The sequence below is a fragment of the Telopea speciosissima genome, chromosome 9 (assembly GCF_018873765.1).
Source record: "Telopea speciosissima isolate NSW1024214 ecotype Mountain lineage chromosome 9, Tspe_v1, whole genome shotgun sequence".
Lineage (NCBI taxonomy): Eukaryota > Viridiplantae > Streptophyta > Magnoliopsida > Proteales > Proteaceae > Telopea > Telopea speciosissima.
The window spans coordinates 63,840,407-63,853,076 of NC_057924.1; the positions used below are offsets into that span (position 1 = coordinate 63,840,407).

Genomic DNA, 12,670 nt, shown 5'->3' on the forward strand with positions numbered 1-12,670 from the left:
GTCTAAACTTCACCATACAACCACCAATTCCAACTACGGACTATCTGTAGGGATTCATCGATTCAACAATTAGAAGTTCTGAGCATCATACAAAAACGTTGGAACATGTCCTTGAAGCTGTTAAAAAACTTGACCTGAACAAGTAAAGAAGTGTGGGAAGTGGGAAAAGAAGATGATAAGGGCATCAATATTTCTATCCTTCAATGCATTCCCTTGGAATTGTTAAACAAAATTTCATTTCATGGATTTTATTTATGTAATTGAATTTAATTTTCATGTGAATGCTACTGACTAAGACATTGAAACCAATTAATTAAATAGGGCATTTGGGACGTTTTTAGTGATTTACAGGATCATATTTTTTTGTTTTTAAATTTGAAGCTTTATTAGCTAGAAAGTGAGCAACATAGAGATTTGAATTTAGCACCTGGCCATTAGTAACTGACACCACCAAGAGATGGAGATTTGTCTTTTTTATTACTTGACAATTAATAATGTTGTCAATATCCTTTTGCATATGGTAGATTTAAGATGAATCCAACTACAAGACACAGGGTAACCAAACAGTTATTTAGATAGATTTAGGATAAATCAAAGTCACAGACTCAGGGTAACTAAACGGTTATTCATATAGATTCAGAAGAATCCACCTGACAGACTTAGGGTAACCAAACAGTCTTTCAGAAAGAATCAAGATACAGAAGTAGGATAACCAAACAGTTATTCATGAAGAATCATTTAACAGAATCAGGTAACCAAACAGTTAAATTTCAAAATTACGAATTCACAAGAACCTGATTTTAGAAAACCTGGTCCAGAATCATAATCTAATTCTTCAAAACAATCGAACCAAACGCTTCCTAATATCTTCCCCAAACCGTAACTTAATCCATACCTAAACCAATGGACCGATTAGTCCCCAAAGGGCATTGCATAGGAATCATTACATTTCCAATTCGGGTCCTAGACCCTCCTCTAGGTGGTAACTCCCAACATTTAATTCACCTCTCTCTTCTCCCTAAAGAGGAATGGGGTGGAGGACACATGGCACTCCCTCACATGTCATTGCCTTCACAAATGGGTAGCATTGTAATTGTATTTATGATGATTTAGTGCATGGGTAAAATAGTGTTTTCCAAACCATAACTAAGATTACACTAACACCGCAAGCCAAAAGGGGTCCGAGTGTAATAATTGAAAAATAGAGAAGAGGAAGTTGTAATTGGAGCAAAGTACAACGAAATGGGATGAAATTTTCCCATTTTAAAATTCAAAGAAAAATTTGTAACCTTCTGTGAAATAATCCGAATATTTCGGATTAAAATTCGGGGTGTAACATATCCCCGATTGATTACCCTTATTATTTTGACTTTTGAGGTTTGAGTTGGACCGTTTGCGCTCTCTCTGCTCCCTCCCTCCCCTCACCCAAACCCTAGGGCCGTCCCTCTGGTGATACTATGATTCAACTATGGCGATGCCCGAGCACTCCATGGCGTACGGTCCATTCGGCTCAAGTGGTGAGTGACGACCTGAATCATTCCTTCTCGTTGCCTCAAAGAATTTGAGTCTTTGAATTTGGCAACTCGGCTCAACCTCAGGAAGGTCCTCTCTCTCTCACTCTCTATTTGTCTATAAAGAATCGAAATTCCAAGCTCCAAATCTACAACTGAGAAGCCTGGATTCTTAAAGTGCATTTGAGAAACCAAAAAACTAGTAAAACAGGAAGGGAACGAAAAGCCTAACAAAGAAAACCTGGTTAAGCAAAAAAAGCAAGCTGTGCAAATCTGATTCACGGGAAGTAGGGAACCTCCTTAAATTCACCCATGAACCTGGAAAAAATGATTTGATTCAACGGTGATCTTGGGTTCCTGTTTGGAGAATTTAGAATTATTTTTTTGCCTATGGATTTTATATTTTACTATAGCACATATTTTTTTGGGATCTTGGTGGTTGTTTCAGTTTTAGAATTTTTTTTGATGAACTTAAATTTTTTTTCTTCTTCTTTATGAACCATGGCTGTGAGGAAGATTTCCGATTGGTTGTCAAATGTTCGTTCTTTTACATACCTCTGAAGTGTATAACAGGCAGACTTAAAACAAAAGAACGCACGCGCATGCCTTTGTGTTTCAGACAGGTGTTATGAAGGAAATCGCTCTTGTTATCAAACAAAAATCTTAGCCAACACACCAATTCTATTCCAGGTTTTCTCAGTACCTAGAAACCTCTCAAGCTCTCAAGCTGGCCAACGGTCGACTCTCCATCCCCGCCTCCTCAGGCAGCGGCTGTCGGCCAAGTCTCTCACAGGTAAGTAAACCCTCCCCCCACCTTCCCTAGAATTCGCCCAACCCACCGCCAGATTTCCTCTACCTATCGTCTTTCACTACCAGAACCCAAACCCATCCACTCTCTCCGCCTGATTTTCTCTGTTCTCACCTCTGAACCCTCTCTCACTCGACTCTATCTCTGACTTCACTGGATCTCGGACCTCACTCGACTCTTTCTTTGACCTCACTCCCATCCATTTCATCTACCCAGCGTCTCTCACTACCAGAACCCATACCCCAGATTATCCCACACGGCATTTCCTCTCACCCCCAGAACCCAAACTCACCCCACCTATTTCCTACCCATCGTCTTTCCACGAGAACCCAAATCACAGATTATTCCACAAGCATTTTCTCTCAGACCTCAAACGAGTCTCTGTCTGACCTCACTCCCTCCCATTTCCTAACCATCACCTCTCACTACCAAAACCCAAATCCAAGATTATTCCACACGACTCTCTCTGACCTCACTCTCCTCCATTTCCTACCCATCGTCTCTCACTACCAGAACCCAAACCCCAGATTATTCCACACCACTATTCCATTGACTCTCACCGCCTGAACCCCAACTCATCCCCCTGTCTTCTCTCTATCCTCACACGACTCCCCATCGATTTTAGCTCTACTACCCTAGCTTTCCCCTCCCACTGGCTCTCTCTCCCCTTCTGCCCTGCTGATGTTCCCTCCACAAAAGTTCTTATAGAACCAAACCAGTACCCCCTCCTTTCCCTTGGAATCGATACCCAACTCAGACCATCTCATTCTGTTTTTGCACCCTGAGAAGTGTGAGAAGGGTAAATAGATTCACACTTCCCAACGTCATTGACTCCCCGCCGCTCTGCATTACTCTGTTGACATTGTTGGTGTTAGGCTGCTGGCTTTGGATCACCCTGAGTAGTAAGGGATATCTCTTGAACTTTTGTACTTATTGATACACCTACACTACACCTTCACTCAAACCCCCACTTTCACTTCCACAATCACTTTATTCCTATACTCACACTTACACTTCACGTATACTTCATATTGACATTATTTCGTACATTTCCACAGTTAATTATCTCTTTACTTGCTTAATATATTTGGCTTAGTCTATTGCTTAATCACTTTGCAGTTTATTTGCTTGTAGTGTAGGAAGTTCCGAGATATTTATTCTTGTATTTAGATCACATGTTTATGCATTCCAACATTATTTGTTTAGTTCTATTCATTTATTTATTTGTTTAGTTTCATGCGTTGTTGTACCACCCCAATATCTTGCTTTGTTTGAATTAATTAAGTACTTGTTTGTATCTTTGTATTCTTATCTACTATATTTTATAGTTTTATATAATGGTGCATCAGGTAGGCAGCCGACACTTTATTTATTAAGCCAATCACCTTTGTGCATGGATCCTCTTGAGTTTTGATTTCTTGTTCTTTTTCTTTTTATCATGTCTTCTCGTTCTTATTTGGCTAGGGCGTCCCCCGTAAGTGACGTGCCGCATCGACACTCGGATGTGGTGATAAGTAGGCAAAGGGTAGTGAGAGGAATTATGTCAGCCTAGAAATGTAGGATTAGATTAGCTTCCTGTAACATTAGATCCTTAATTGGCAAGAGCATGGAGTTGATAGATGTTATGAAGAGATGAAGGATTAATATAGTTTGTATACAAGAGACTGGATGGAAGGATAACAAAGCTAAAGTGTTGGACAACTTCAAACTTTGGTATTTGGGAGATCAAAGTAATGTAAACGGAGTGGGGATAATAGTGGATAACGATCTAAAGAAAGATGTAGTGGAGGTCACAAGATTATATCCATTAAACTGGTATTGGAGAATGAGGTTGTGAATATTGTTTGCGCTTTCGCACCATAGATAGGATTGGATGGCAGTAGTAAGCGCCAATTTTGGGGCCACATGGATGATTTAGTATAGATTTTTGGTCATGATGAAGCGATTATTATAGGAGGTGGCCTGAATGGCCATGTTGGGAGCGATTGTAGAGGCTATGAAGGTGCCCATGGAGGCTTCGGGGTTGGGGAAAGGAATGAGGGGAGGACCTCAATCCTAGACTTTGCGGTAGCTTATGACCTATCTATTGTGAACACTTTCTTTGAAAAAAAGAGAGGAATGTTGTGTAACTTTTAGTTACCTACAAAAGTGGGATGCATACCAGTCAAATAGACTTCTTCCTAACTAGAATGGTTGACAGAAGGATTGTAAGGTTATTACTGGGGAGAATCTAACTACCCAACATAGACAGGTTGTCCTAGATATGTGCCTCAGTGCACAGAAGTGTAAGAGGAGGGAACATCTGTACCCTAAGATAAGATGGAGGAGACTAAAAGGTGAGTCCCTAGGCACATTTACTGAAAATGTGGTCAATCAAGGAAAGTGGGACTGTGAGGGAGACACTAATGTGATGTGGAATGAGATGAGGATGTGATTTAAGCGGGTTGCCAAAGAGGTTCTAGGGGAAGCAAAGGGTAGGCGTCAGTCCCCTAGGGAGACTTGGTGGTGGAATGAGGAGGTCCAAGTAGCCATCAAAATCGAGAAAGAGAGTTTTATGATTTGGCAACGGACTAATGAAACAGAAGATAAAAAGAAGTACAATGAGGCTAGAAACGAGGCTAAGAAGGTGTTGGGGATGTCTAGGGCGAGGAAATAGGAGGAGCTCTATATTAATCTAAGCACAAAGGGAGGGGAAAAAGCTATTTATAAAATAGCTAAGCTGAGAGAAAGGAAGAGTAGAGATTTTGAACAAGTGAGATGTATAAAAGGGGAGGATGGAAGAGTACACTGTGAGGAGATGGGATGACTATATTTATGAACTTCTAAATGGAGATAGTGTAGGATCAAGCGCTTGCTAATCCCCCAAAAGACGCTTTGTGAAGGAAGGTGCAACTTTATTTTCTTATTGCACACCAGCCAGTGTGCATCTTTCCGCCCGAGTCGGGATCTGGGTGGGTGTTGGATTCCCTAATAATCCCCCCCAATGCATGCTCAGGGACCACTCGCAAATACAGTCTGCTTCGCAGTATGTTGCACTCAGGGAGACTTTAACTCGCTACCACCTTCTCTGATACCAATTGTAGGATAACCTAGAGGGAGGTGAATAGGTTATCACTAGTGAATTATTGTCCTTTTTGAATTTTTCTTGAATTAAGATAAGATAAAGAAAGACAAATGCTCAGATAGAGGACACACAAGAATTATAGTGGTTCGGTTAACCAAGCCTACATCCACTCCTCTCAACCTTGAGAGAATTTCACTAGTGTCTTCCTTTCAATACAGTAGGTGGGAAGAATACTTTTACAATCTTTTTCTCGGGATAAGAGGATCCCAATCTTGTAAGGATAAGAGAATCCGAATCTTTTAAGGATAAGAGGATCCTTGCAATGTCGAAGTACAGTCTAGGCTAATGCAATAATGCTTTGTTAACTCAAAAACATAAACAAATACAAAAGAATAATGGTAAGGATTACCTAGGCAAGGAGTGTGACATGTACTCCTTGTAAGTGTCAAATGATGAAGAATGAATGCTTTATGATGATGACCTTCTTTAAGACTTCTCTTTAAAATGCAAGCAGGTAAAGGTCTTTGAGCTTTGAAGTTAACCTTCGAATAATCTTGATGTAGAAAATTTGACTTCAATGATTAGAACATAAAATGACTTTTCACCTTTCACAAAAGTTGTACTTTGAATTGTAGTGGATAGGTAAAAAGGTCTAAAATGTTCTCTATTTATAGGCTCATTAATGGTCTTTAGAGCATGTGCAAAATGTGTTCTAACAGATCTATTTTTAACCCATCCGGTCGACCAGATCATAGTCGTTGGAAAACTAGCCATTAAAAACTAACTGTTGGAGGGCAAAACTGGCATCTGGTTGGAGTCCGGTCGACCGGATAATCGTCCCACTTGATTTGGTCAATCAGATCATTTTTGGGAACGTATCCATGATGCTTCTATTTGCACCCGGTCGATGTATACCCTGTGATTCAGTCGACCAGTTCACGGTCCGGATCCCTGTCTTGGCTTGACTCTGACAGTTTGATTGTGGGGACTTCTCCAGGGTTTTCTCCAATTGTTTCCAACTTATTCTAAGGTCAGAAGGGGTTCAATTATAACTTCTTAAGGTCTCTAAATGATGCATGTGCACTTTCATTTATATTTTGCAAATGTATTTACAAGTATGCAATGTCTGTATCTATGTATGTGCACACGAGCATCTTGATGCAGGTCTTGACTTCTCTTCAAATGATGTTATTCAATCTTCAAAAGACTTTTCAAGATCTTCTTTGCTTGAGAAGCTTCGCATGCCTTCGATATCTTGATCTTCAAGGCTTTGTCCTGAATATCTTTACTTTGTGCTATGTCTCCTAAATTTTTGACTTATTGATTTCATCATCAAACCTATTGACATATTGACATACAAGACCTTGTCCAATATGTTTGTTGTCATCAAAACAATTATGGAGATAAGAAAGGCTTCCCCAACAATCTCCCCTTTTTTTATGATGACAAACATATGATTTGGTAATAACATAGAGCAATGCAACAAGATATAATGCAATATATTGATTAAAACAATTATGTGCATTCACTAGAAATTCACAAGTCATGATCCAAATCATTTGAATATCTTCTTCCCCTTTTGTCAACAACAAAAAGGAGTAGAGAAAGCTCCCCCTGTAATATAATGATAAGCAGAAAATAGAGAATGAACTCGAGCAGAGAAATTAAAGTATTGCACCCCATAAGCATATAGTCAACCACATAGTCATAAGAATTTGAACCATAGAGTCATGAGCACTCTCCCCCTAGAGATATGCATCACTTAAGGTGTCTCAAAGATTAAAAACATATTAAGCATAAGTAAAGTTACTGTTTTACATTACAACCCAAATTGTCTTAAAAAGGAAATAAAACTTAACAAACTAATCATCTGCAGGAGATGTGGATAGGTGAAAATGCTGAATAAGCATCCGCAGTTGGATCATGATCTCCTGGTTGTCTCCACGAAGTGCAGCAAATTGATCATCAAACCCCTGGAGGTGAGTGTCGAGCTTTTCTTGATATGCAGCAAATTCTGCCCTTGTCACATAATCTTCATCTTCACTTGCATCATCATCATCGTCGTCGTCGCTTTCAACTATGGATGTTGAGGCTTGTTTGCACCTTTTTTGACGGGGAGGAGGAGGATCAGATGCACCAGTAGGAATTGCCATCTTCTTCAAAGTGGAAGCATTAATGGCACTTGGATTGGTGGCTGGGACTTCATCAGTGAGGTCAACTTCAAAATGCTTGAAGATTATAGTCAAGAGACGACTATAGGGAAGGCCCCTTTCAGCAGCCAATTCCATGGTTTTCATGATGATGTAGGGAAGGCAGATTTGATGGGTGTTGGCAATGCACCAAATGAGATAGGCTTGGAATCGAGTGATGGCATCTTTATGCCCATCGGTAGGGAGTATGTTGTAAGTGAGAATTAAGTTTACAACCCTAGGAACATCTCCAAGATGAATAGTAGTAAGGCCCTTGGGTTCACCTAAATAATTTTCGAAGATTTTTTAGCACCATAATAAGCCTCATGAATATTCATGAAATCATTTGGAGAGGTTTTGGTTCTGAGATACTTGCGTTCTCCAGAGTCATCAACTCCAATCATTTGTGCAAGTTCCACCGTATCAAAAGAGATATATTTGCCCTTAACTAGAGAGGTGATGGTGTAGTCACCTTCAACACCTACAACTTTAAGGTTGCAATAGAAGAGTTGGACAAGTCTAGTGTAGGCTTTCTTTTGGGGATAGAGAATGGAATCCAACTCAACATTTCAAAGAAATTGCTAATTTCACAAGGAAGAATGTCATTGAGTTGGGTAACACTTACTAATCTCTCGTTGATGAGTTTCTTGAGTTGATATTCTTTCCACCAGATTGAAGCTTCTTTTGAGATGAACAAGTTCCCATCAAAGGAATCCTGCTTCTTTGAAGCAAATGTCTTCCTATTCTTTGAAGATTCTCCTTTGGAAGCCATGTGAGAGCAAGGGTTTTGGGAATGAGGGTTTTAGAAAGGGTTTTGGAGTAGATAGGGAAAATCTTGAAGATTTGATGGTGAAAGTGAGTTTGGATCACCAATAGAGTAATAATCTTAAAGGATTTTGGAAGATTTTGCCCTAGAAACTCAAGAGAGGGTTTTTGGAGAGGAGAGAAATGGGTTTGGGTGAGATTGGAATGAGCCAAATGACCCTCAGATTGGTTTAAAAACCATTCTATCTGCAATCCGGTCGACCAGATGACCTAAAACCTGTGTTTTAAGCTGGTCCGGCCCAGAATTTGTTCGAAAGGCCAAGTTGGGTTGGTTAAAGGAATTTTGACTCATTCAAAGGGTTTGCACATACCCAATTCACGTCGAAGAGTACAAAATCGTTCTTTGGACAAGGGTTTGGTGAAGGTGTTAGCGACTTGCTTTTCAGTCTCAATATGCTCAAGGACTACTTCACCCTTTTGGATAGTGTCTCGAAGAAAATGATGGCGAATATCTATGTGCTTTGCTCTTGAGTGAAGAATGGGGTTTTTGCTCAGATTGATGGCACTGTTATTGTCACAAAGGATTTTGGAAGGATTGAATGATATTCCATAATCATGAAGAGTCTGACGCATCCAAAGAATTTGGGCACAACACCTTCCAGCTGCAATGTATTCAGCCTCGGTAGTGGAGAGTGCCACACAGTTTTGTTTCTTACTAAACCAAGAAATGAGATATGATCCAAGAAAGTGGCAAGTTCCATTTGTGCATAGGGTACCACAGTACTATATTGATAGTTCCTTTCAAATATTTGAATATTCTTTTAACTGTACTAAAGTGTGATTGCATAGGGCTAACCTGAAATCTAGCACATGCACAAACATTAAACATGATGTCAGGTCTGCTTGCAATTAAATATAACAAACTTCCAATCATACCTCGATAACGAGTAGGATCAATAGGAGTTCCATTCTCATCTTTTGAGAGACTTATTGAGGTACTCATGGGAGTGTTAGAGGCTTTTTGAGAATTAATATCAAATTTCTTTAACAGTTTGATATATTTTGATGTTATAAAAATCCTATTTTCAGTTTATTTAATTAGTAGTCCAAAAAAAAAGTTTAGTTCCCCCATTAAACTCATTTCAAACTCATTTTTCATGCAGTTATTAAATTCAATGCATAAAGATTCATCAGTAACGCCAAAAATGATATCATCTACATATATCTGTACTGTAATTAATTTTGAACCTTTATGTTTAACAAATAATGTAGTGTTTATCTTAATAATAGTATATACACTTCCAATCAGAAATGTCTTTAACTTGTCATACCAAGCTCTTGGTACTTGTTTAAGTCCATACAATGCTTTCTTTAGTTTAAAAACATGATCAGAGTGAGAAGAGTTTTCAAACCCTTGTGGTTGAGAGACATACACTTCTTCTTCAATGAAACCATTTAAGAAAACACTTTTCACATCTATTTGATAAAGTTTGAAATTTTTAGGGCAAGCAAATGTCAGGAGCATTTTAATGGCTTCTAATCTAGCAACAGGGGCATATTTTTCATCAAAATCGATTCCATCTTGCTGATTATATCTTTGTGTCACTAGTCTTGCTTTATTTCTAACAACAATTTCATTTTCATCAAGTTTATTTCTGAAAACCCATTTAGTTCAAATGATGGATTTGTTTTTGAGTTTTGGTACAAGTTCTCATACATCATTTCTTTCAAACTGATGGAGTTCTTCTTGCATCGCCAAAGTCCAATCATTATCCAACAGAGCTTCTTTTATGTTTTTAGGTTCTATCATGGATAGGAAGGTAGCAAAATTATAAGTGTTTTGAAGTTTGGACCTAGTTTGAACACCTGATTCTAAGTCTCCAATAATTTGTTCTAATGGATAGTTTGATACGGGTCTAATTTCCTTAGGTAGCTCTAATGAGTTTTCTGTAGATGTTTCTAGAGAAGAAATATCATCTTCTTTTAAAGAAGTGGTCGTAACTCTTTTTGTGATTTCGGATATAATATCCTCCTCATCATCAACTAATGGTCTGTATTTTTTCTTTTGGAGGAGAAACATCAAATATGATGTTTGTAGACTCTTTTACTACTAAGGTCTTTTTATTGAATACCTTATAAGCACTGCTATTGCTAGAGTACCCAAGAAAAATACCTTCATATGATTTTTCATCAAATTTTCCTTTGGAGCCTTTAGTATTCAAAATGAAGCATTTACATCCAAAAATTTGAAAGTAATCAACTTTAGGTTTCTTTTCAAAGTACAGTAATGTGGTTTTGATAAGATTCTTTGAATCAAGACTTGATTTAAGACATAGCATACAGTATTTACAACTGCAGCCTAAAAATGCTTAGGTAGAGAATATTCATTAAGCATACTCTGGGCAGTCTCTTGAAGAGATCTATTTTTCCTTTCAACAACCCTATTAGATTGAGGAGTTCTAGGAGCTGAGAAATTGTGAGTGATGCCTTCATCATCACAGAATTTCCCAAATTGGTTTGAGTTGTCAAACTCACCACCATGATCACTTCTTATTGTAGTGACCTAATAGCCCTTTTGGTTTTGGATTTTCGTACAAAGATTTGAGAATTCATTAAAGGCCTCATTTTTATGTCTAAGAAATGAGGTCCAAGTGTATCTAGAGTTATCATCTACAATGACAAAAGTATATATTTTATCACTCAAGCTTGGAGTTGGGATAGGACCAAAGAGATTTAAATGAAGAAGTTCAAGTGGTTTAATAGTTGAAACTATGTTCTTTGATTTGTGAGAAACTCTAACTTGTTTACCCTTTTGGCATGCAACACGAAAATGATTTTTGTCAAATTTTAGTTTAGGTAGGTTTTGGACAAGTTCTTTGGATGCTATTGATTGAATTAGTTTGATATTTATATGTCCAAGTTTTCTATGCCAGACATTTGAATCTTCATAGGAAACGAAGCAAATATTGTGGGATCAAGCACTTGCCAGTTCCCCAAAATACGCCTTGTGAGGGAAGGTGCAACTTTATTTCCTTATTGCACACCAGCCAGTGCTCATCGCTCCGCCCGAGCGTTCGAATATGATTGATTCGGTTAACTACATTAGTCATCAAGACACCATACATCATAGATATGTACGAAAGGTTGGTGTGGCAAAAGTGAAAGAAGCCTTAAGAAAGATGAAAGTAGGCAAGACACCAGGCCCAGATGAGACCCCAATAGAAGTAAGTGTGGAAGGCCCTAGGATCTTGTGGGTTTATTAGTTAACCAAGTTATTTAACAAGATTATGATTACAAGGAATATGCCAAATGATTAGTGGAGAAGTATTGTAGTTCCGATTTACATACATGAGGGTGATGTCCAGAGCTACAATAACTATAGAAGCATAAAGCTAATGAGCCATACTATGAAATACTTTGGGAGAAGGTTATTGAAACTTGTCTAAGAAGAGAGACTCATCTCCAAGAATCAATTTGTTTTTATGCTAGGTAGATCCACGACTGAAGCTATCTACTTATTGAGGATGCTCATGGAAAAATGTAGAGCTAGCAAGAAGAACCTCCATATGGTTTTTATTGACCTTGAGAAAGCCTATAACAGAGTCCCTAGAGATTTAATCCGGCATGTTCTTGCGAAGAGAGGGGTGTCGAATAAATATATAGATGTAATTAAGGATATGTATGAGAATGTGGCGACTAGTGTGAGATCTGTAGGCGGCTAGGGCAAGAAATTCCCATATGTGTAAATTACAAAATTGATTTTAACCGATTTTCACCGTAATTCTTGTTGGTGAAAACATTTTCTTATTTTTTGAAGGAAAATAAAACCTTAAGATTTTCTAATTGTTGAAAACATTTTCTTATTTCTTAGGAGTATGCGTGTTCTATTCAATTAATGTTTGGTGTTAGATTTATCTTTACACACGTAATTTATACTCATTTGAAAACATTTTCTTATTTCCATCGTAGTTCTAGTGGTACCGTAACTGATTTTAACTGACTTCCACATTATATCTAATCAAGTATTTCGATAACCTTAGTTCTGATGAACTCAATTACTTTTCATCAGCAAGATAAGTTAATTTTGGTTAAATTGATTTTAATCGATTGAAATGTGTAGTTCTAGTTTATATGGTAAATCATGAACTTTAGGGAAAATTACAGTGCCACCCCCAGAGGTTTATATAAAATACAGAGCAACCCCATTTTTTAAATTATACAGCTACACCCCTTGAGTGGACGGTGTTAAATAATACATTTTAAATACCAACTTTGCCCTCTTCTAATATCCTGTTAATACTCAATGGGAAATTCCAACTTTGCCCTCTTCTAA

The 12,670-nt window shown here is 38.1% G+C and overlaps 1 protein-coding gene across 2 annotated transcripts in view; it reads left to right on the forward strand.

The window, feature by feature from the left end:
- The first annotated feature begins 1,453 nt into the window (after nucleotides 1–1,453).
- The window catches only part of LOC122639708 (transcription initiation factor TFIID subunit 11-like), a 29,801-nt gene continuing 18,584 nt past the window's right edge, over nucleotides 1,454–12,670 (forward strand). Inside the window, exon 1 of one of the 2 annotated variants that reach the window (XM_043832619.1) lies at nucleotides 1,454–1,517. The gene's annotated coding sequence lies outside the window, so the exon portion shown is untranslated. Of the gene's footprint in view, nucleotides 1,518–1,752; nucleotides 1,855–12,670 lie in introns of those variants that run through there. The other variant, XM_043832620.1, reaches the window with a different exon arrangement.